At 39.6% G+C, this 25,247-nt stretch overlaps 1 protein-coding gene across 1 annotated transcript in view; it reads right to left on the bottom strand.

Moving 5' to 3' along the window:
• Window positions 1-25,247, bottom strand: part of NRP1 (neuropilin 1) — a 113,537-nt gene that overhangs the window by 67,623 nt on the left and 20,667 nt on the right.

Genomic DNA, 25,247 nt, shown 5'->3' with positions numbered 1-25,247 from the left:
TGTTCAAAACTCCATGATGCTACAGATCAGTGGTAAAAAAAATCTGTTCTTTTCCTTATTATCTGGACAATTAGTTTAGAGCATATCACAAAATCCACAAGTCAGTCACAGCAGTTGGTTTTTCTCAGAAAAAAATTATTTCAATGCAAAAAAAAAAAATTGTTTCAATGCAAATCACCTTTGCTTAGGTATTTGAATCAAGAAGTGAATGTTCCCACATTCATATATTGTACAGCATGTGATTACTAGACAGACTGGGCTAAAAACCTCTGTGATTATTTGCATCAAACCTAAGACTGTATAAGGAAAACATGTAATAACCAAATAATGATTGGTAGTAAAAGTTTGCCTGTGAGCAACACTTTAGGGCTGCTCAGCCCTGTCACCAGAGATGCCAGCGTGTGGTGTCTGGTCTGACAGATTTGGTGTTCAAGGGCTGAGGAGAGCAAGCCCAGCAGGCTGGTGGTGCTAAACCAGCCCAGAGAATGCAATGGAGAATGAAGGGAGGGGGAAGCTGCAGGTGCAGAGACAGGTCTGTTCTTAAGTTTTATTAGCAGATGAGTTCACTTGACCCCAGACAGGAAAGAGGATCAGACCAAATCTGTAGAACCAGTTTTATCTTCTCCTAGAAGGTGGTGGCATTTGGAGCTTGGGTTGTGTCCTGTGACTCTTTCAGACAGCAGCAAAAGGCTTTTCCCTGCCACTGTGTGGGTCTGTCGTGGTCTGTGTCTCAGCCACACTGCCCTTTCATTTAACAGGTTGCTGTTAGCCAGACAATCTCATTTACTTTTCATTATCTTACTACGACTGACATTAAAATGTTGCCATTAATTTGTTTAGACCTTTATATTCTACTGTTATGATTACTGAAATGTTCCAAGCATATTAATATACAAGGAAGAGCTAAAAATGACAGGACAATAAAGTGTGTCTGGCATTTTTAAAGAGATCAAAGGAAAAAAATGTCTTCATGATGACCAATGTCATTTTTAACAACTCTGCTCCAAACCATCCAGGGCACATTACTTATGTTTACATGAAGTCCTGTGAGACAGCTGCAAAGATGATATCACTAGTTAAAGTGGACAGCTTAAGGCTCCTTAAATAAAAAATGACATTACCTCATCAGTTAAAATTGTGTGCCAGCTTTGGTGTATATCAAATAGAAAATAAAGCTGACACTGATGGAACTGTAAGCATTAACATATGTGAAATATTGTGTTAACTGCATTTCTTCTTATGTATTTGGTTTTTCTAGTAGCAATTGCTCAGCTCACTAGCTTCACTGTCCCAGTGCAGACTGGTGGAAATATAAAGGGGAAATATGCATTTCTGAGATAATTTTACAGATACTTAAGTAGCCTGTAGTTTTTAAAATTAGCCTTCTGTTCTTTCTATAATATCTTTATGATATGTATATAACAGGATTCGAAAATCAGGAGAAGAGTTGTAAAGAGACTTCAGAATTGTTGGGGTTTTGTCTGGTTTGTTTTTTATTTTTCCTTTTCAAAAATATCCTTAAAAGTTCCAGCTCTAGGTTCCCTGCAATACCTATTGAAAGTACTCAGAGATACATGCTACTAGTTTTTATATTTTAGGAAAAAAAAGTATGCTGAGAATTTTTAACAAGACAACCTTTCTCCAAATAATCAGCTGCTTGTTAAAAAGAAAGAGTAACCACATAAACCCACAGCATCTCAGTGACAGTCTTTGCTCCATTTACCCCACAGTGACATTATTTCACCACTTTCCCAGGCACCATTCTTTGCCTATGCTTCAACAGTAGAAAAATTTTCAAATGGTATGAAAAAAATTAACTAAATATGCTAGGCAAATTTTACATTCTTTTTTCCTTCATATATAAAAGAGATAAAAAAATTAAAAAGGCTTGGATTTGGTGGTTTTATTCTGGAACACCTTAAAAATAAACAATGTTATATAATCTTGCTAAATCTTCCATATACAGCCAAAAAATAACTAACCTGTAAATACCAATTTTGCTATTATATGAAGTAAATTAGCCAAAAAAACCCATTTAAATTAAATTCTATCACTCTCCTAGTTTTCCTCCTTTATAGCAATAGCCTGCCCACACTTTCCATTGTCTGCTGTAGTGACAGAATTGTAATTTATGGTGCTCTTCCTGGCTGCTGTGCAGTTGTAAATGACACAATTTGGTTACTAAAAGGCTTTCTTCTAATGGATTTCTGCAAGTTAGAGGTCATGCAGCCCCATGGAAGATTGGAGGATTTTTCAATTTTTTTTCTTTCATTTTGAAAAATTACTGACAGACAGAGAAGAAGTTTAGCTGTGAGACAATGAGTAAGAAGAACAGTTTGGAAAGAGGAAGCTTTAGAGATCAGCCCCACAACCTTCATATTCTAATGATCATGTTTTACATTTGGCAGCTAATAACTGGATTTGGATTCTCCCACACTGGTGGCAACACATGATATCTGGGCTGCAGTAAATGAGTATCTATATTATTTTTTCTTAGAGAAATAAAATTACTCTGGATTTTACTAGTTTATACTTGGAAACCAGCATCCTGCTGTCATTTTTGCACTTTTCAAAATCCTACCAGAGACCACAGCATATCACAAAAAACTGATCTTGTAAATAGGAGAAAGTACAGTCACAACTTGGAAATGGAGTTGCTGCCAAGGAAGCTCAGAAAGCAGCTTGCATGTCCCTCTGGACTTGGTAGCAGTTCTTTTCCATAAGTTTGTCAGAAGATGCCGTGCCAGGGATACAGTTGGCACGTTGGCATCCCTGTGAGAAGACTGAATGTGTCACCTCCGCAGCACCCAGACAGACTTGGCACCCGGCCCAGAATACTGAGTTTGCAAATTTGGATTTCCCATTTGGCAATTCTTCACTCAGTTACTGCTGTCAATGGTGTGGCAAATATTTCTTGTAATTTTATAGTCCTTTAGGGCTTATGGCAGCGAGATGTAAATATAAACATGGTGCTAGCCATTGAGTGTAGTTTCGGGTGAAAGACTAGAGCATGAGTTCAGATGTGAAAATAGGAGATGCCTGCCCAGAAGAGAGGACAGTCAGTGAATATGTTCATGGAGCCGCTTTGCCACGATGCAAAAAGCATTCCCTTTTTGCTTGTCTGGGTCCTTCCAGATATCCCACTTCTGTTTGCACCCTCTGTAGTGTGCAAGGCTTTTGGGTGGGAGACTGATGAACAGCCCTGCAAGAGCTCACACACACGTCCTGCTCCTCCCAGCTACTGCCTGGACAGGCCATACTAGTTAGCCCTAATTTTATGGTTTAGTAAAGCCATGTGTGAGAGAGATTCCCAGTGGAAAGATAAGGGAATCTAGAATTCCTCTACAAAGTCTTTAAGGAATTGCAAAGAACTTGTTCTTTTTTGGAAAGCGCAAGTTATAGTTTTAAGGAAAAGGACAAACAATACCTATATAATGAGCCCTGGGCAGTGAAAAACATAAAGAGCTGCAGAATTTAAATTTTGGTGAATTTTTTAGTACCAGTTTCTAGTAAGTGGTAACAGTGCTTATATAGGGGTTCAGTTCTGAACACGCCAGAGACCCCTGAAATGCAGCATTGTGTGTTGGACTGCACAAAGTGAGGTGCAAGTGCTGGAAAGCCCTGCCTGCTCCTGAAGCCAGCCATTCTGCCAAGCTACACTCTGCTTCTACACATTTGCCTATAGCCAGGGCAGTGAGATGTTCTGCCTTTTTCCTTAAAAAACTCCTTTTCAAGAAATAGGCAGAACTCAGCTGAAATCTAAATATCTGCCATTTAATCTTATGAAACAGTCAGTGAAATATATAAAACTATAATTTACATCCAAGTATACCATATTTTTCTGCAGCTGACTGTGATCTATATGGTTGTTATGAATACTTTGGCTATTCACCTGTTAGGATGGAAAAATGTCCCAAGTGTTTCTTTATTTTACCACTCTGATTCCACATACAACCAAGCTGCTAAATTTCTCCTTGACATGAATTATCCGCCCTGGTCAGACTATCTTTGGTTGTGAAAATTTTCTTAGTATGTATCTTTCTTTTGCCTTTATTTTATAAAGACTTTTTTTTTTTTTTTATTCCTCACAAGTCTCCACTTTAGTTGAACAGAAGGCATCGCAAGAAGAAATCTAAATAAAGAGCTTCAAGTTGTTCTGTACTGTGGCTTTGTGCCCCATTAGTTACTGAGGGTTAGAGGTGTGGGATTTACTGCAGTGCTTGTGGCACAAGGCAATCTGTATCCCAGAGCTAAAAGCTTAAAAGCTGCAGGCACTCGAGGGACACCAACCTTAATCCCAGTTTATTAGCAACAAGAAAAAGAACTACATGCTATTAAAAAAAAAAAAAAATAGGCATAGCCCTGAAAGGGCTGATTTTCTGACTGTAACCTCAGCATCTGTTGCATTTCTCTTCATGTGAGCCTCCTCTGTACAGCCTGAGCAGACTCCAGGGCCTCCTGTAAGGTAACCCATCTTGTGGGCACTGGGGGACTGACCCATCGTGTGAAGACGCACCAGCCTTCCCTCTAGCTGGGACTGTCAGTGCAGGTGTCTGCACCAAGGGGATATAATTCCTCACATGTGGGCCTCACAAGACACCTTGATGGAGGTGAAAGTAGCACGCAGCCCTCCAAGGATCCGCGGTGACTGCTGTGTCCTCAACAAGTCTAAGCAGGGCACTAGTGCTCCCTGATAACTGGGTGGCATGGGAATTGCAGGTTTTTTTTCCCTTTTTAAGCCTCTTCCCAGTGTGCTGAGTGCCATGGGATCCTGCATGGTGTGTTCCTACCAGGCTGCTTGCTCCTGTCACACACTGCAGTCTTCTCAATGGAGAGGCCCTTCTCCATCTTTACAAATCACCTGTTGGTCTTTGACAACCAACTTGCCTTCCTTGATTCCTTCCTTCCTTCCTCCTCCCAACAGATCATTTCTCCAAGGATGGAGATGCACACAGTTGAATTAGGATGAGCCAGGCAGTGCAAACTCCATGAGAAGGGAAGGTGGGAGTCAGTGCCCATGGCAGGAGCTTCTAAACTAGTTTTGTACTGGATTCATGGTGCAGATGCAGCCCCCTGAGAGAGACAACATATAATCTAAATCCCAGAGTTCTCTAAAGTGCTGGATATTTAAATGCACACTTTGCAATCAATTAATGATTTGTCATTTACTGTCAGTTTGGGGGGCCTTTCTTTCCATTGGTCTTTTGTGAGCCGGTGTTTTTATAGTGCTCACCCAGGGCCAAAATTCACTGTAGTTATTCATACAAAGGTCCTGTCAGCCTAAGAGATTTCTGGGAATAAGGCCATTGGGATTTGGCCACTGTTCAGTAATTTACTAATGCCATTAACTGGCAGTGGGTCTCCAATAAGAATGAACTACCGAGGGTCTATTTTAGTGCAAGACAATGCTGTAGAGAAAAAGAGAAAAGATGTAACAAAGACATCAACGAAGATCTACAGTTACCCACTGCAACAGTTAAATTCCAACTAATGTTAGTAGCAGTCTTGTTATTACACTGGTTTCTAGAATAATTAAATGTATTGGGATTTTCACTTTCATTTAAAATTAAGCTTTTAATTCTTTGCTGAACAAAGGAATCTGAAATACCTTATATCTTAACCAATAACATTTCAAAACCCAGAAGTAACAAAAACAATCATTACTATTTTAAAATCTGAGTATCTTGCGTCTTATCACATACTCCTTGTATATTGACTCATGTTTTTTGAGTACCTGGGACTGGCAGAACTGAAGATCTGAACCAAATAAGCAAGATTGTATCTGTACTTTTATCTGTACAGCTCCACTGAGAACAATAGCCAGATCTTTATCTGCTGCAAATGAGATTAGGCCCTTTATACCAATGGATCTAAGTTAGTTTACACTGATATATGGCTAAAGAGGGTGCAAGTGGTGACAGAATCTTTTATCTTGTATTTATTTGGTTCTATTCTATTAATACCAAATAAAATCTGGAAATTTCTTCAACAGAAATGAGAACACCAGGATTCACTTTTGGAATGCATGTAACATTGTCATGCAGAACATGAAGAAGAACCAGAGGTTATGGACTGGGTTTTGACATTTGAGCATTACAATGTCCTAAGGGAAGTAAAAGCAAAATTAATCTGCTAAGGTCTTCAGCACATCTATTTGCAAAAAACATTTCACCAATGAAAAGATTTGATATTGAAGTTACAGTAAATTCCACTGATTTCACTGCTCGCCACATACTGTAATAAATTATAATGATCCCAGTATATAAAAATGAAAACCTCTTCTGGGAAGAAACATTCAATTTTAAACCTCTTCAGTGAGAAACTTCAGTTCATAACTTTCTGGCATAAAGAAATGCTATCTTTTCATGGAAAAGTATTCTGTCTGTCACATAAGACAAATTTACAAATGCTTGACTTCCACTTTAAGTGGGGGAAAAAGAAACACTTAGCAGTTTAAAGACTTCAGAGAGGAAGGAGCTTTCTAGTGTCAAACTGGTGAAGTTTAGTATTTATAGGAATTTCACATGCCCCTAATTACTCTAAACTCAGTTCCCAAGTAAAATATGCCATCTGGAAGATATTAGAGTCATTTACAACTTGTTCACTTCCCTATTTCACTGCAAAATCTTACCTCTTGCCAACTTTCCAGTGTTCTTCACAAAATGAAATGCAGTCTAATTTTTACTGGTTGTTAATAGTTACTTTATCTATGTTGAGACAGCTAAGTTTTTTAGAGACTGGAAAAATAGTTACATTTTTTAAAAACTAACTTAGTTTAAAAACTAACTTTCTTATTACTCACTGTACCTCAAGCTTTTCATGTGGATGTTTCAGGTGTGAGGGTTATGCCTAGGCTTAGTTTAGTTTAGTTTAGTATTTAGCCACTAATTTGACACAGTTAGATTTGGAAAAGATATCATAGGTGATAAGAAAGATGACACAAACAGCCATGATGCATAAGAATAGGCTCTTTAAAGAAAAAAAATTCAGAAACTAGACTATATGGTTTTGTTTTTGTTTCTATGACCTCCCAAGAGATGCCCATCAATCAGAAAACTTCTTGTTAGTACAGCAACTTCATCCAAGTATGCCAATCTGTTTATAAGTGAAGCTTTGCGACATTCCTCTGAGGTAAAGTTGTCATTCTCATTTTACATATGTGGAGACAGGAGAGAGAGACTGAGTGCCAGAAGTCTTACAGAAATTTTGCAAACAGCAAGGAACAAAGCCGAGATAGCCATATACTGTGTTTTAAACACAAGAGCCCAGTCTAGCTTCTCCCGAAATAATGGAAAGATTCCTAGTGGCTTCTGTGGGTTTCAAATAAAGCTTCTTAACAGAGGCTTGAAACTTGGAAGTTTTCCTAAGCTATAGAATGACTGGAAGAAGGGGCTGCAAAGTCTCACACAGAATCACAAATACATTTCTGTAGGAGAACTAGACTAAATAACTTGCATACAGAGACTCATGCATATATACACACTCACACTCACTGTACACCTCTATATCCATCAAACATTGTTTTCATGTGCCTAACAAGTTTAATGATTTGTGGTTGGATTAGTGCTCTGTGCATGTACTGCTGAATTCACTAAAAAGCCTGCCTAATTGGTAAGTTAGAGAAGCCTTGGGTTTGCCTCCTCGAATGCCGAAAGAACAGAAAGAGCTGCACCAAATGGAGATCAGAATCGGTTGTGATTCCTTTTTCTGTCCATGAAAGGAGAAGAGAAATGCTTTAAAGTCATGGCAACCTTATAGCACTCCATTTGGGAGTTTGAACCGCTGATTAATTTGTAATTATCCTTTGGGGATTTATGTAGTATATTAATCACAACCTTAGGAACTCAAATTTAAAAGTATAAGGTAGATGTTAGTTTTTCACAGAAACTGTGAAAGTTCAGAACATAAAATAAGTTCCACACTTAGGAAACTCAGATATTTGTCCCTTGTGGGTTGTCTGCAACCTCTCTGACCAATACTTGTAATTAATGAAACTAAAAGAGGCTAAAGGAGAAAGGAAATTACAGACATACATATCAGCTTTACATCAGAAGTTATAGAAATTTTCTTCCATAGCAACCATGTCCTGAAGCTCTGTAAATACAGTAAAATGATGGGCATTTTCATTTATTTCCAGTTAGGAACTATATAAGGGAATATTAAAGATGCAGTTTTAGGCACTTGGAGTTCAATATTTCTCAGTGTTGCTCCCTTTGTTGTGATTTCTGCATCACATGCCCTATGGGCAGACCTTGGGCCAAGTGGAAAATCCACTGTGGGATTAGTGTCTTCACATACTTAGTGTGTAGTGATATAAATGAATACTGTGGGTCTTCCTTGCCTGAAAGTGTGACATATGTAAATGATTGCATTGATTTTTGCTGAGACTGTATCACAAACCTGTATATAGCCACACAATTAGGCATATGTACAAACAAGTGGAGTTATTGGAAAATGTCCAGCTTTGCTTTTGAAACTTTTTGGCTTGTCAGTGTTTCATCATGTGCATGTATTAGAGTTTTTCCCATGGATTTTTATTGGGGATAGGGGGGTCAGACTCTTTTGAGCTATCACCAAGGAAAAAAGAGTTTGAACTACATAAAGGAGATCCAAACTTTCAAATATTCTCTGTATTGAAAACAGAGTCCTCAAGTGTGTGAGATACGTGGCATTATTAGGTAAATATTCTCATAATGCTGAAAAGACTTTTGGCAGACTATTGTAACATCTAGATGAAAACCATCTCCTTACTTCTTTCTTATAATACAAACTTGGGAAGGCGAAGTGCCTGGCCATAACATCTAGGAGTGCTCTCTGGCACAGGAGGCACACAAAGCTGAATAAGAAACATTTGTAGTTCAGAGATCAACCCACTTACAACATCTGCATGTTTCCCGGCGAGCCGTTATCTCAGCACAAAATCATTTGGTTGTGTACATTGCCACTTTAACAAACAACTCTTAAGCACATGAGTAATACTTAGGGTTGGCAACTTTAAAGGAGCCCTGGCTTTGTGAAATCTGAATGATATTTCCTAAGAGCAGTGCAAGGAACATTTACTCAAGGATGGTGCTCTCAAATTCCAGACTTCTGATCTGACTAAGTGTGGTTGAAGAGCTGCCTGAAAAAGTCCCGTGGCTTGTCTTCTGTTTTGCAATTGGGATGTGTATGCACGTATGTGTGTGTGTTTCTGTGTGTATATTTTTATATTCTTTATACAAGAAAAGACCTGAATGATTTCAGATGTTTTTTTTCTTAAAGTTTATTCTCAGCCAGAGAACGGCCTGGGAAACAGCCTGGAATACGTTCATTTCAAAACCATTAAAGCAGATGAGAACAGGGAAGCAGAGTGCCTGTGTAGATTATAACTATAGTAATTGCTACCAATGCTTTTCTATTAATTTGTTGTCTAATTTCAGTAGAGACATTATAAATAAAACCCCTGTTGATAATGCATGACTTATGCATGTCCTCACAGGTGTAGTCTGATTTTGCACACATCAGTGTGTAAATCCAACATGAGCGCAACCTCTCCCTGAGATTCTGCTCTTGAAATCTGCATTAGGAAATTCAATATTACCCTCAGAATTATAATTTATAAAGTACATGATTACTTAATGTTTATTGCAAACAGATCACTATTTAAAGTGTTTCAGAGATACAGTGCTTTGGTTTTTGTAATAGAGCTCACAGTTAAACTGCACCAATTTGAAACATCAGTATATAAAAATTTGTCCCATTGAGCAACTTTATTGCCATTTTATTGTGTGTATCCTGGAACTGAAAAGTGTATATAACTTAAATAAATGTATTTATCTTATGATAAAATATACCATAGATGTTTAAAGCTGCTAAACCTGAATTTAGTTCATTTTTATCATATATCACAGAGGATGTCACAGTTTTTATGTGTTTTGTGACATTATGATTTATATGGGTCTTAAGAAATAACTATGTCTTTAGAAAAGAGGAAAACAGTGGCCAATAAACATTCCCAGTAGCCTAAAAACAGGAACAGCTTGTTAGCTGAGGTCAGCCATATGACCCAGTGCCCAGTGAAACTGCATTGTTATAGCTGGAATGTGGGGAAAACCAGCTATGCAAAAAAAAAAACCCACCCCAGTGATCCACCTTCCATAAAAATGTCTTTCTTAGAAAGAGAGGCATGTGATAATGACTTACAGGAAGGAAATTTGTGCACAGCAGATCAGCATCATCTCTGGTACAGATTTACAGGGTTTAGTGGCATTGCATCTGAGGTGCATTGTCTTAGACTAATTTAAAATGGAAAACTAAGTGGAAAACCTAGAATTCACAAGTGTTTGCTAAAAAATTTGTTTTGCGTTGTTTTCTTCTGGTACTTAATACTTTGGAAAGTAAGCAGGGTAATGGACATACACACAACACAAACACATACACAGCTCATGGGCTTCAGTAATTGGGACCATACTGAATCCATGCATGCCAGCTCAAATCCCCAGCAGGAGCTGCACAAATGTCAAGAAAGTATTCATTAAATGGGACTAAGTTTGTCTTCTTTCCACTTCCTTTTCCTCCCTCATCAGTGCAACTTCTTGAGTTATACGCTGTCTTAAATCTGCTGAGCATTTGGGCTCATACTCAGTGGATGCTAGATCTATTTTGGAGAGGCATGGATGTGAGATGACCCCTGCCTTTGAAATCAGGGCAGTGTAAAACCTAAGTCAGGAGTAGTACACTCACAAAGAAATTGCTGCTTTTGAGGTCAGAAGTAATGTTCTCCTAGAACCACTCTCCCATCCTTGTACAGGCTGCTTCGACAGCTGTAATCAAGAAAAAGACACTCTTCAGGAAAGAGCTGTTACTGGGTCCAAGAAAGTATGGATTATGATGTTGTGTTTTCTGCATTTCATGGGTCAGGTTTCTGCCCTTGCTTTCTACTTAGAGAAATGGACAGTGTGACATGGGGCTATAATAATAAATTACCTGACAGACCAAGGGGATCTGCAAATAACGCAATGAGTTGCAAACAAAAATGGCATTGCATTTTCTTTCCTTTTGTAATCCATAAGGGAGTGGTGTTCTAAGTCTTCTTTAATTAATTACAATAAATAAGCCTTGAAAGGCAATAAACCATTATAGAGCTGATGAAAACACTCTGCAATTAAATGGATAAAATCCTGATTTGATGGCTTTTGTTTAGTTTACACTTTCAGTAGGTATCTATAAATGCTTTTACTTTTGTTTGTCTACTTAGTGGTGATAAGCACATCCAAGAGCAACCTGTGTAAGACTCTGTGGTATTAAGCATTGATTCTTTCCTCTCCTTCACTCCTGGCAAGAAGCACACTAACTCAGACAGACAAGCCGTGAAATGTGTTTGGGCCGGATCCTCTCGTACGTGCAGAGATAACGCCAGGCTTTCCTTTATGGTTTAATAATGCAAAAGACAGGCTTTCACACACTGGGGAGAACGAGGTTTGTTTGCCTTATGCATTCTTAAAGGTATAAATTGCCCAAAACAGTAGTAGGAAGTCTGGGAAGGAAATGAGATAATACGCCATCCCTTTCCTCACTTTGAGCGCTCTGAGCAGGCTGACAGAGATGTCTGACTTGCACAGAGGGACTGGGGGACTCCTTTTGGCAGCACAGCCTCCATCCTTCTGCTGCAAACACTGCCCGTGCTGTGTCTGAGGTGGTGCAGAGCCCAGGGTGTCCCTCTGGAGCTGCTCCCTGGCCAGCAGCCCTGCCAGACACTGTCACCTTGCAGTGTAGCAATGAAACAGGAGCCTGTGGGTTTGCTCTCTCAGGACCCAAAAATCCAACAGCCACCCAGCTTTGAGCCAGGTGGTAAATGCTTACTGTTCAGCCCCTACCCGGAATAAAACTGTTGGTACCTGGCAGGGGAGGATCTTTAGCTTGAAAAGTCTCAACCTTTGCGTCAAAACCACTTTTTTTGAAAATCTCAGACTGAAGCATTATTTTCATAATTTTTAAAATACAAACCCTTCCTCTCCAAACAGCTCATGGGTTTTATGCTGCTGAGCCTAGGTGTCCCTGCTAGTTCCCCTTTAAAATTTTACAGTGTAACATAACCTCATTTTGTTACACTGTAAACATTTCCAAGACACAGGATCCTGGTTTTTATTATGGGGAAAATGGTAATAACCCCCCCTCTTCCCTGAAACATGCAGAAAACCCCACCAACAAATTAATTGTATGCATTCCTCATTAGCTTTAACCCAGATTTGGTCTGCGGGCACTGTAAAGCCAGTCCCTCTTTCTCTCTGAACAAAGGGATGTTAGGAGACTTACAGACCACTGGAGAGGCACAATCCTGCCTGACTCACAGCACCAACACATTGTGATGAACAGATTCCTGAAACAGCTCCACTGAATTGAATTTTCACATATTTGGCATACAACATCCCGTTTTTCAGCTTTTCCTCAATTACTGCACATTACTCCTCAAACAGACACCACAAAGTGTCCTCTGTCCTCACAAGATTGCTGCATGGCTACTATAGGAACCACTCCAGCCAACTTTGAGAAAAATTTCAAAACTTAGTCCCTTCCCCCTGTAAAAATTCCACATGGGAATTAACAAAAATCAGAACTAGCAGACGGATAATAGACAAACTGATGAAGGATTACCTCTTTTTTCCCCACAGGGATAAGGATCATGGAAACATGTCTCATGCCAGCAACAAAAGGATATGTCAGCTGGAAAGAACCTAAGGTTTCTACACAGCCCTGTGCTCTGGGAAAATCACAGTACTGCTTGTTAATGGTGCTGCTCAGAGCAGTGATAAACTCTACCAAAAAACTGCAATCCTTGCATTTGGAGATGTGATTACAACACATGTCTGAACCGTTTTTGTTTAACTGGCTGAGGTACTTATAATGTCATAGACTCCGCTCAGTGCTGAATGTTCCCACCAGGAGCAATAAATCCTGTGCCACCACAGCTTTGCCCCTAGCTGGGCAGGAATCTGGCACCGCTGTGGATGCTGCAGTCACGGCTTCGACTGCAGTGCAGATGCAAATACCCAACCTGCAGCAGCGTGGAAGCTAGGAGTCATTCTGCTTTCATCAGAGCCCCTGTCTGGGAAGGCAGGAGCATTGGAAAGGAATTGGGCTGCCCAGGGTTGCCTGTTCAGTCAGCTGTATGCTTTCTGGTTTGTTACAGCTCTGTTCTGTTCACACAGTAGTTAGCAGGGCCATAAACCTGTGAGATTAGAGACCGAGTTGGTATTTTAAGATGCAAATTGTGCCTAGATGACCCTCAGTACAATGGGGCTTAGTTAGGTCATTTAGGGACATAGGAGCTGGTGGGAGAAAGTGGACAGACACTGGACTGGAAGGCTGAAAGCAAGCTCTTTTCATGTGCCATGGCTATTCAGTGAAGCCAACTGTGAGCTAACTTCCTTGTGCCACAGCTTTCTGGATTGGAAAATCAGATATTGATATTTCCCTGAAAGAGTTTGAAGGCACAAGATGAACTGAGATGGCCACAGTACTAGTGACACTCTCATTAATTTTGTGATTCAATACATCTCTTGTAAATAGATATATTTAGTGAACAGCTCTTCGTTCTTGCTTCTAACTGTTTTTAGCTGTGTTTTCAAATTTTTACCCTTGAAGATGGACAATAATAAGAACAAAGAGACCTAAAATACTATGTATTTTTTGTGACTCACAATTCCAAAACATTCCTAGTGAAATACAGTGTTTTGTTACTCTTGCCACTACATCAAACCTTCTTCTATGAAGCCCATTATAACAAGCAACAACATTTCTTTATAACCCAGAAATAATCATTGATGTAGCCTTGCCTAGATGTGCAAGGATTTAGACAATTAATACTCAGAAGTATTAATAAGCCCCCTGCATTAATCCCTAGGTGTGGAAGAGGCAACGGTGTATCCCTAAGCTCCTTAGGGCAGGTACTTACAAGGTGCCTGAAAAACAAAGGATTTGGGGCACAGTCTGTAGTTCAGCAGAAAATGAGTGTTTGACATCTGAGGGATGCAGAGTTACTTTGAGTTACCCTGAGTGACCTGCTGCTTTGGAGAACTGGTTATCTGAGGGACGTGCCCTGGCACGTCATGGTAGGGTGCCCCAGCAGGTTATCCACTCTTGTTTCACTCTTGACTAAACACATTGGGCAAGTGGATTCAAAGGATTTCTGCTTTGAAGAGGAATATTTCCAGTACCTGAGCTCAGGTGTGAGAAGTTGGCCAGCTTTCCCCAGACTATCTAAATAAGTGATGATGATGATTATACTGCTGTCAGTAAAACAGAGTAGGAAAAAAGGAGGTGTGCTACCTCCTTCATAATCCTGTCAGGATTTTCTATTTGAATCTCATCTTATTATGCTTATTTACTCTGATAATCCACATACAATCCAGTAATTTTGCTGTGAGGTGGAGTCTTTTCACATGAAGTTACTGCAAAAAAACCTCTCATTGCATGAAAACCTTAGCTAAATTGTATACAGGGTAGATTGCATACACACCATGAAGTTGTCAAAACATTGTGATTTGATTAATGAGGCTGTTAATTTTCAGACTTGTCTCCCATACAGATCTTGAGCCTCTTCAGTCACATCAAGACTTGTGAGGTTAACGATATTCCCTGCCAGCCTTAGCATGAGTCTGTCACGTTATAAATGACTCTCCCTTCATTTGCCATGCAGGAATTGTCTTAGATACCTGGGGCAACATGAGAGGATGAGAGCACATTAGCAAACACTTTGCTATGGTGTGGCGTTCTGAATGTGATGTGACTTTCACCCAGTATGACCAGCACATTTTACACCCAGGAGCTTGCTCCTCCTCAACATGCATTTTGTCTCCTGATGCTTTTAATCCTTAGGGATGCAAGTGCTGCTCTGTTCAATTTTGCAGTCTCCTGCCCATCTGCATTTAGCCAACGCAATTATGAGAAGAAAATCAGGGAGTTGCTATAAGGTAAGTGAACATGGTTTCATATGAATTGAATCCTAAAAATAGCCTGTTTTGTTTTCCTAAATCTGCAATATCTGTGTTACTCTGTAAAGAATCCCAAAGGCATTAACACAAGTAAGGAACACAGAACAGTGCTGAGATCTATTTTCCCCTTCTTTCAGCCCATCCTTCAAACAGACAGACACACAGACATGCAAATCCATGATTAAGAGGCATGGTTAAAACTGCTTTTAAGTGTCATTGTTAATCATGTGTATATTGATGACCTTCTATTTGTATTTCTTTCATGTTAAGCCCATAAGTCTTGACTGATTGGAGCTCTTTAAATTGGTACTATCCACTACTCGTACAACTTAGAAACATGAATTACTCACTAAGCTAGAGAATTTTAATATTCAGCCAGTCTCATATTCAGGCCATATGCTCTACCATACAAAATCTGAGATAAAAACGACAGCAGCAAGAATTTATATGAACATGACTTATTTTAAGAATTAGACTGTGCAGCCCTGCTTTTGCTGACGTCAGTGAGACTATTCATGCACAAGGATTTAGCAGCATAGAGGTTACACACAGAGCTTGGGAAAAAGGTTTTAATGTTCCGCAGTATGACATCAGGTTGGAACTGTATCTATCTTTCTGCAATAAAGCCAATCCAAATAACAAGAAAAAAAATCTCTTCTTATAGGGTTTTAACAATTTCAATTGTTGAAAACTCAAAAAAGCCTTTTAGCATATGTATTTGAATTTGAAATGCACAATTCTTAAAGTTAAATCACTTAACAGAATTACAGATAAGCCCTTCTGTGTTCCCCAAGTGCTTATCAGCTTCACCTAAGGCAGGTTTCTGGGCTATTTTTCATCAAATAAGTTTTGTTTCAGTCAATACAGGTTAAGAACCGGTTACAAATCCTCCAGTTTCTGCATGATTCAAATACCTTTGTATATTACACTGTTGTACAAAAACACATTTTCAAATGGTGTCCAAACTAATGCTGGAGAGAAGAAATACAATTTCTACATGCAATTGCACCAGCCTGTCAAAATCAGCATAAAGGGAGAGAAGAAAACAGGCTATGTGGTATGTTTTGCTATTGTCAAACCCAAGAGGGCATCTCACCTAATAATTTAAATGAGATCCTGCTGCCTGACGTTTTTAAAGCCTTTTGATCTCTTTCTTCTGGTTGCCTGGGTTGTGGCTCTGTAGGGTGCAGTAGACAGAAAGCTATGGATTAAATGCCATGTTGCCTATGCCCCCTTCACTTTGCCAAAACCCCTGTTAGTGGACAAAATGAATGTTTGCCTTTATGAAACACTGCTCCGCTGGAGATGGTGGAGAACAACCTTTACTAGAGATTTTAGACATGGGCCAATTTATAAAACTGCCCAGTTCAGGTTTTCTGTTATTATCAAGGCAATAATTCTTAGGCCCTTTGTTAAGAAGATTTGACAATTTTGTTGGCACAAATTAGGGACCGAGATTAATCTGATTTTGAAAATCAACATAATACTCACTGGATCCCCAAAATCATGTAGAGGGGTTTGTTTTGCAATTTGCTGCACTTGGATATGATGCTAGGAAATGACAAATTTTATCTTTCCAGAACAAAGACAGAAAGATACCATATTATCACTGGTTCAGTGAGAGTAGATAAACCTGAACAATTTGAGGATAAAAAACTTAGCTGAATGTTTAGAACTTGAGCCACGCATCTAACTTACCTATTTTCTCACTGAATGCAAAGTCAACATGATCATTAACTTCAATAGAGGAAGACATTGCTTAAAAATGTAGAGATATTGAATTATAACAAGAATTTTGTGAAAAAAAATATGAAATAGGCATGAGAAATCACAGAGATTGAGAGTAGACCTTTTTCCTGTTGTAACCCAATTAGTTTCTAAAGAATTACACGAAGCATTACTACAGACCCTTATATTTCCAGTGGCTCAGATTTAGCATAGGAGATTGTAAATTGCTTTGTGGCAACAGCTCAAGGCATTTGCATTCAATTTACATTTAGAATTTGTAACACAAGCTGAGAAGAGGTTGTAAAAGTCCTTTCAGAAAGCTCCATTTTATCTGTACATAAGCATTAGCTCCAAGCATATCTGTGAGATCCGTCGGCTCCTTTGGTTTGGCAGAAGCCTCTGGGGAAGCCGGGTGCCACTCCCCCTTCACAGGGAAATGCTTATTAATTATTCTCCCAACCAGCACTGATAGAAAAGTGTCACTTCCAGCCTTGACTGTCTCCCCTGACAGCCTGCTACTTTGTTTAAGTGATCTCACAGTTACAACATTTTTCATAATATTTAACCTAGATTTTCCTTGCTTCAGATTAATCCTACTCCTTTTCTTATCAAGTAGAATAACTTCACAGCTTACAGACAGCATTTCTAACATGAAACAGGGATCTAAGCAAGGGCTCTTTCTTAGAGTACATGATGTCAAACTGACCTTTGACTCTCACACTTTAAATACATCTCTAGGCATCCTGCACAGAAGAAAACAGACACCACTTGTTTCCTAACGATTTTACAACTGTCTTGGGCTAATTAATCAGTCTCCAGCACACACAGCTCTGTGCTTACCTGGCTGGAGGACGTGCAGATCACAGGAGCAAAGTGAAGCTTCTCAGATCTGTTGTTCTCCAGGTACTTCATTAGTTACCAAAGACAAAGGGAAATCTCCTCATGGCTGCTTCTTCCTTTCTGCTACTGCGCAGCAATCCCATTACCCATTTGACTATTTCATTATATGCAAAAATAGATTTTGGTTCCATGGCCCATTTCGATTCCTGGTGTAGTTTAGCCAAAGCCAGTGAAATTCCAGTAGGAACAATTTGGCCCACTGTCCTTAAGCATTTAACCATCTGCACAAAAACCACAAAAGAGACGCCCAAACCAAAACCACTCATTTACATAATAAGGATGTGAACCTACTACAGCCATGTGAAACTATCATTTTTCACATGTGCTTGTGAATCTTTTCCCAGGCTTTTGCAGAGGGAGGGGTAGTCTGAGGGCTGGGATATATGAAGAGAAATGTGTGGGTGGGAAAACCAAGAGTTTTAATTTTTTTCCTTTTATTCTGTAAGAAGTATGCAGCAATTACTACTGTATTTTAAAGAAATGGTAAAAATACCCAGAGGTTATAGAATGATGCTGTTCCTTAATGTTTATACAAATATAAACATTCATCTAAAATAAATACAGAAGTAAATGGAATACACCCACCTCTACAATTACAAAATCACTTTCCCATGGGTAAATTTTATCGTATCCCCATCTGTTAGAACTTGGATTGTGCCATGAACCATTACGGCTTATATCCCTTAATTATTTTATATCATATGAAATGTAATTGTGGATATTCCATGTCTTCATTGAAAATCCCTAATTTTCTTTTGTAAAGCTACCTATATACTTGGCCTAGTTCTATGTTGTGGAAATGAATTCCCAGGGTTAATTAGGTATAACAGAGTAAGCTGCAGCCCCAATCCCACAGTCTCTACATAAGTTAAATTCCCACAGAGAGAACAGAACTTTTTCCAGGCTGAGAAGAAAATAAAAAGGAAAAACACGCCCAGCACTCTGCCCTGTGTCTGAGACCAGGACCCCCAACAGAGACATGCAACAACTGTCCTGGGCAGAGGATCATGATAGACATCTTACCCAACAGAGAACCCAGAAAATCTGCACTCTGCAACCACACTCTCCTCTCTGGCATCTAGTCAAACTCTTCAGATTTTGGTAGCAGAGCACATGGTAGCACAAAGGTGATGCTGCCAGGAGGGGAAAAGATGATACTGAGTGGAGAATCTCAGCTCTTAAAGAGAATATGAAATCTGCACTTGGAAAATATGTTCAAGTCTTTCTCACAGAGCTTTTCTGGTCCTGCTTGCAGGATGTGCATCCTGTCCTGTCCCACCACTCCAGCTCCGCCAAAGCTGAAAACTGACACAGCTTCATTAGTTTTAGTGGAGGCAATTTAACCCAGTGAGGTTTAGCTCAAGGCAAGTCGTCCTAGTATATTTAATAGTTGCTTTTCTACCTTGCAGCTGAATTGTGGAATTCCCTGAGTGAAGAATGCGGAATTCATAAACTGTGGTGGTTTGACAAAACTCACATAAGACCAGAAAGTGCAAACCTCCTGGTGTATCCTATGAGCGGCCAGATATCTGGCTTCTGAAGCAGGTATGCCAGACTCCTAAGGAAATCTGTACTCCTGGGTTGTATTCCTAAAAGAAATAGTGCTTGTGATATTACCGGGTAGCTGAGGAAAATAAGAATTTTGTGATTTTGACTTGAAGACATGGATTTTATTTTTCTAAGAACATTATTCATGACTTTGAACCAGTGCCTGTTTTAAAGCTGTGCCAGTTTTCACATACTGTACAGCTGCTTTGCCCCTTGGTCAAAAAACAGGTTAATTGTGGCAGTCAGGAAAACATCATGAATGTATTTTCATGATAGTTCAGCAGGAAATCTGAGATCCTCAAATCCAGGAGACTGATATAAAAAAGAAGATAGACAGCCTCTGTTTGAATTACAGGGCTCTCCTGACAGAAAAGAGGCAATGGATTTCTTACACATCATTTCTTACTGGATATAAGATATCCTCTAATAGACTCACAATAAACTGCAGCAGATGTTTGAAAAGCACATAATTTGCAATTGATTATACACATGTATCACAAATCAAGCATTATACAAATAATAGTTTCTTTGTAATCATATTGTTTTTGTGAATGAGATATTCAACTATTCAAGTATTGGTTGAATTTTTATAGCTGGTCTTCTACAGTGTCCCAGCTTTGACCGTAATAGAGTTAATATTCTTCCTAGTGGGTAGTACAGTGCTGTATTTTGAATTTAAGCAAAAAATTATATTGATAACAGTGATCTATCTTTCAGTTGCTCTTGAGCTGTGCTTATACTAAACAGTGTTTGCACAGTGTTTACTTACTTTCAGCTTCTCACATCACCTGACAAGGGAGTAGGCTGGGGGTACAAGAACTGGGAAGAGACACAGCTGAGACAGCTGACCCCAGCTGACCAAAAGGATATTGCAGACCATACAGTGGTTTCAGTTTAAACTACAGTGAAAGTTGGCCAGTGGCTGCATGAACTTGGCTGGGCGCTGGTCAGTGGATGGTGAGCAACTGCAACGTGCATCACTTGTTTTGTACATTACTATTACTGTTATTGTTATTACCCACTTCTCTCCTATTAAACTGTCTTTAGCTCAACTCACAAATTGTATTATTTTTTGTCCCACATTCTCTCCCCCATCCCACTGGGTGGGAGGAGGACCAAACAAGCAGCTGTGGGGTGTTTAGCTACCTGTCAGGTTAAACCAAGACATACAGGAAATATAACTCTGAGGTACTTAATGCCTCCCAGCTACAGTGACTTTTAGAATATACATAAAAAAGCTGATCTGTGACTTCCCTGTGTGCAAGCATGCTTTTTACCTGCAAAATTAATCAATCAGATGAGAGCAGATGCGTTTGCATAATTTCACCTGCAGTTTATTACTAAGCCTAGGATGTAGTCAGTTATATGGATAAGATACAGTAAAAAAAAAAGGAGAGGGACACAATGTATTTTGTTCTGCTGTCAGGTAAGGAGGAAAAGGTAGTATTAGGGTTTGGCCTCCAGGCATGAATCAGCTGGAGCAGAGGAGAAGAGTCAGAGGTGGGAACCCAACACCAAGAGCAGAGTGTCAGGCTAGAAGAGGTTGGAAATAAATTTCCTTCCACTGCTTGAAAGCTGGAACTGGAAAGAAGGGTTTATTCTGAAGATTTTGAAAAGAAGAATAGATACATCATGATCATTTCAGTATTATTCAGCCACTTTGACATAATCTTTGTCTCCTTGGTTTATTCCTGTCTGCTTTCACATGAACTGAGAAGTGTTGAAAATATACAGACATTTCCACACAAAAGAGCACAAATACATCATTTGAATGTGAAAGAGGTGCTAAACAGTGTTCTCATCTAAATGATGTATAAAGCCAAGAGACACAAAGTCTAAGATATATGAGAACAAGACACAAAACCATCTCTACCATGTTTAAAAGCAAATTTGTATAGCTACTTCATGCTGAGATTACATTCAGCATTTTTCCCTAGACCTAGAGTTGCTGAGACAGACAGAACATAGTTGACCTTTGGAGCGGGTTTTTTGCAGAAGAAGTGAACTGGATGGATGAGCATAAAAGTCACAAACCTCTTTAAAAAACCATAGGTGAAAATCTTGTAAACAGTCCATAAATATCACCTGCTGGGTAAGATTTGCAGAAGCTGTTGCAGAACTTGCCAATAGCATCTTCTCACCAAAAACACTGAACCATCTCATAATGGCAATTTATTCTATAGCTTTCCTGTTTTCATGTGAACATGTTATTAGCAGCTTTGGTCTGGAAGCAGCACCATGCCACAGCCTGGGATCAGGAGCACTGACTGACACTTTGACTGAAATGCCGGTAAGGCTGAGGCACCCGTGGTGACACCAGCACAGTGTTTGTCTTCCTCCCTTTGGAGGTAACTTTGCTGATATTATAGGTGACAATTTTAACAAGCATAGTAGTTGTAAAACTGAGCTCTTAGTTTTTCTTCCAGAGTTCAACTTCCTGAGGAGGAAGTTAGCATTGATCTAATTCTCACTGATACAAATGAGGTTTTTCCATTTGCAAACCAGAGTTGGACCAAGCTCAATAGTGCAACTTTTTGTGACTATCTCTGCGAGGACTGATTTTGTGAAATAACAAAACCACTGACTGCTTTGAGGGTTAATTTCTTACTGAGGTAATTTTTAAAGTAGATCTACTTTTCAGTCACAGATCTATGAAAAATATTTGAAAAGCTTATTCTTTTTTTTACGCACGAAACTTCTAAAGTGTAAAAATTATGCCTTTTTATTTTAATAATTTGGTTTTAAATATTCACTCATTGCCTGACTTTAATCCTGGGAGTGAATTTTTGTGGCTGATATTTAAACCCTTGAAAATAGGGTCTTGTAACAGAATCTCCAATGCACTTTAAACTACTGTGCAGCAGTCCTGGCTGGCTCTGCTTTAGATAGCACTCCTTTTAATCTACTGTTTGAACACACAACTGAAGAAATACTCTGGATTTTAGTGGACAGAATAGTTATAGATCCTATAACTTGCCATGAGAATTTTCATTTATAACAATTGGAATTAAGAACAGTACATATGATTTAATAGCTTTATCATTACGAACAGGCGCAAAGGCTGACATTTGAAAGTCATTATCCTGTTGTACAAGTTGGTACAATTACACTTTTAATCAAGAATTTCTACTTCTTTTGTAACTTCCTGTCTTTCCAAGTTCCTGTGATATACAGTTCCCATTTTGGCCTCATCCTGTTTTGCCCTGCTTCTTGTATGTTAAGGAGTCTTGCTGTACTGTAGGCTAGCATTTTTCAAATGCAGCAGCATACAGTAAACAGGAAAGATTCCCTTAGAGACACTGTTGTTTTTAGCTGATCAAAAGGCCATTCTGACATCCGCTTCTTGCTCAATAAAAATATTATTTAAGGAAAAAGAGAAACAACCCCAGATTAACATTGTGTCCCTAGCCAGACTAAAGTCTCAGCAAAAGAAATTACTGGCGTCATTACTGCTTAACCTATTGGTGATCCAGTCCACCCTATTTTAGTTACATAAGGTAGAGACAACAAATCAGACTGTAAGTGATACTGTAAGTGTCTTGTGTTTTTCCTGAATTTTAAACAGAACCTCTTACTACAGTTTAGCAAAACATCACAAACTTAAGGACACTGCCCTGACCATATGCCAGGAATCCATGAACTGCATCCAGTTTGCACGTTTCAAGCCTGTGAGAGTTTTGAAAGCAACAGGATCTTCAGGATCTGGGCTTCATAAATTGGTCTAAGACAGTCATTGCTTTGACCCTGATTAAAAAAGAGTTTTGAGCTCAGACCCAAATGGATGCACATGAACAGACTTCTGAACAGAAGCATTTCATAGTGCTTCGTCGTCCATGTGGTGTGGTCTGTACTGATTACAAATCCTAGCGTGCAGTGCTCCATCTTAATGGAAACAGTCTTGTCCATGTCTTAAAGCAGGAATGTTTCGGGCCTTAATTCAGGCACATTACTAAGCATGTGCTTAATTGTAAGTTGGCTACGTTAGATCAAGCAGGATTCAAGCATATGTCAAACAGGACTGAGCGTGTGCTGAGAGAAGAATGAGGAAGGCTAAGTGAATTAATGACATTTGTTGAATTATGCAGCCTGTGTTGTGTGCACTTACACTCCAGTATTTTTCTTTCCATTGCCTTCCACTTCAGGGATGTTGCTCATATCACTGTGTCCTACACCAAGTATCATTGCTGCAGGAGATGTCTGACTGCTGACCCCTGTGCTCCTGCAGTGCCTGTGCTCTGCAGGAGTGACTGAACGCCACAGCCCAGCGAGCACAGGTCTGTCAGCCTGTCCCACCAGACTCCCGCAGGCTTTGAGCCAAGCCACGGGGGCTGCAGGTAACACTGCCTGAGCAAACACCATCTGACACTATCTTCAACGTGTGATACAGTGCAACACAACTGGTTCAGTTCTTGAAGAAAATTTACTTTCATAAGAGCAGAACATAAAGGTCTCGTGCTCGTTCTCTGTTTTAATTTTCACTTGTAAACAAATTGTGCCACTTGTGCATTAAACCTGTGACACAACAAAAAATTTCAAAGCAGCAGAAATATTTTTTTAACTTCATTGACATGGGCAATACTTTACCAACCTTGGCAATCAGCTCTGTGCCTGCCATGACAGAAATGAGTTCTAGCAGCTATCTAAGTCTGCCAGCTTTCCTGTCCACTTAGGGCAGCCATTTCTGAGGATTTTGAGTGGAATTTATTTCACCTTATAATAGTTGTCTAAAACCCAGGGAGATACTCTGAGCTAGTTATCCCTTGGTAGTCTGGGGAGAGAGATAAAGGCACCTGGAAAGAATGATTTATCCTGGTGATCAGTCTTAAGGTGGGATTTATTTTTGTTCTATAAACCATAGAAAAAACCCACATATCCAGATTAGAGGACACACACATTTTTTGGAAGATGAATTAGGTGAAATTATATGGGTTTTGATGCTTTTTTATAATTTTCCTCATGATTGTTTTTAAATGATACTTGCTTATCATTCCTCCTTATGCCTTACACTTCCATCTACACAACAACTCTGCAGCAAAATACCCTGTTTATTTCCTACCCGTGTGCCAACACTGTTGTCTGCTACATGTTCCCTCTACAACGAAATTAATACTGGGCAGCACTCCTTTTGCCAGGAAAAAGCCTCTTTGGCAGATCACTGTTTCTCAGCTGTTTAAAAGGGCCTCATTAAGAGCAGTTTTGAATTGCCAGATGAAGAGAAAAATTTGCAAAGGAACAACAGGTAGGATAGTTTCAGACATTAGCAGCGCTCTTCTGAAATCTAAGTTGGAAATGCAGTTATAAGTGTGGATGAGAAAGGCGTAACATTGGGGAAAGACAGGAAATTTAGCTTCTAAGTTTGGCTTATGGCTCTAATTTTCATGCGTGCAGCATACAGTTACCAGACACCTGTGCTTGGGACTTGAAACTTGGCTGGTGCTGCATCCACGTGGTGTAAAATGGCATAATAGGACTTTGATCTAATGATATGACCTAATCTTGCAGGAAGGACAACTCTGGTCCTGACACTCTGGCTCTGGGTGAGCTAGCAATTTTTGTGGATGAACGTGCAGCAAGATCGGAGAGTTCAAAAGTGAGGGTAGCTGCTCCCGTGGACAGAGCCAACAAAGGCAGGCGCTTGGCAAATACAACCAATTCCTGCCTCTCTTATCTTTGACATGCTGCCACAGCTCTCCAAACACCTTCCAAAGGAAACGTGCTGCAGTCGGGCCAAAGTAGCACTGTGTGCTTCCACGGGCTGGGACTCACTGGGGTGCTGAAGTGGTTGTGCATGCAAGCAGGGAGGATGTCAGGCATTCCCAGAGGAGCACGTAGTTTGCAGGCATCAAAGGAAGCTGAAACCTAGAAGTTGGCCCACAAACCATGTGTTCCTGCTGTTTGTGGCCTGCGAAATGCAGTGAAGAACTCCCGGACAACTGAGGTACAGATGTGGGAGCTCTGGTACATGAGACAAGAGTCCAGAATCAGTCTAGGAGCTACAGAAATGTTTAAAGTCTGATTTATTGCAAATTGGATGTTGCTTGGCCGTTGCGTGTGATCAAAATGGGTCATTCTTGCCAAAGAAGGCAAATGCAATTCTGT

This window comes from Pyrgilauda ruficollis, unplaced genomic scaffold (assembly GCF_017590135.1).
Source record: "Pyrgilauda ruficollis isolate IOZ18807 unplaced genomic scaffold, ASM1759013v1 scaffold12, whole genome shotgun sequence".
Lineage (NCBI taxonomy): Eukaryota > Metazoa > Chordata > Aves > Passeriformes > Passeridae > Pyrgilauda > Pyrgilauda ruficollis.
Note: the sequence above shows the minus strand (reverse complement) of the source record. Positions and strands in the feature narration are given on the sequence as shown.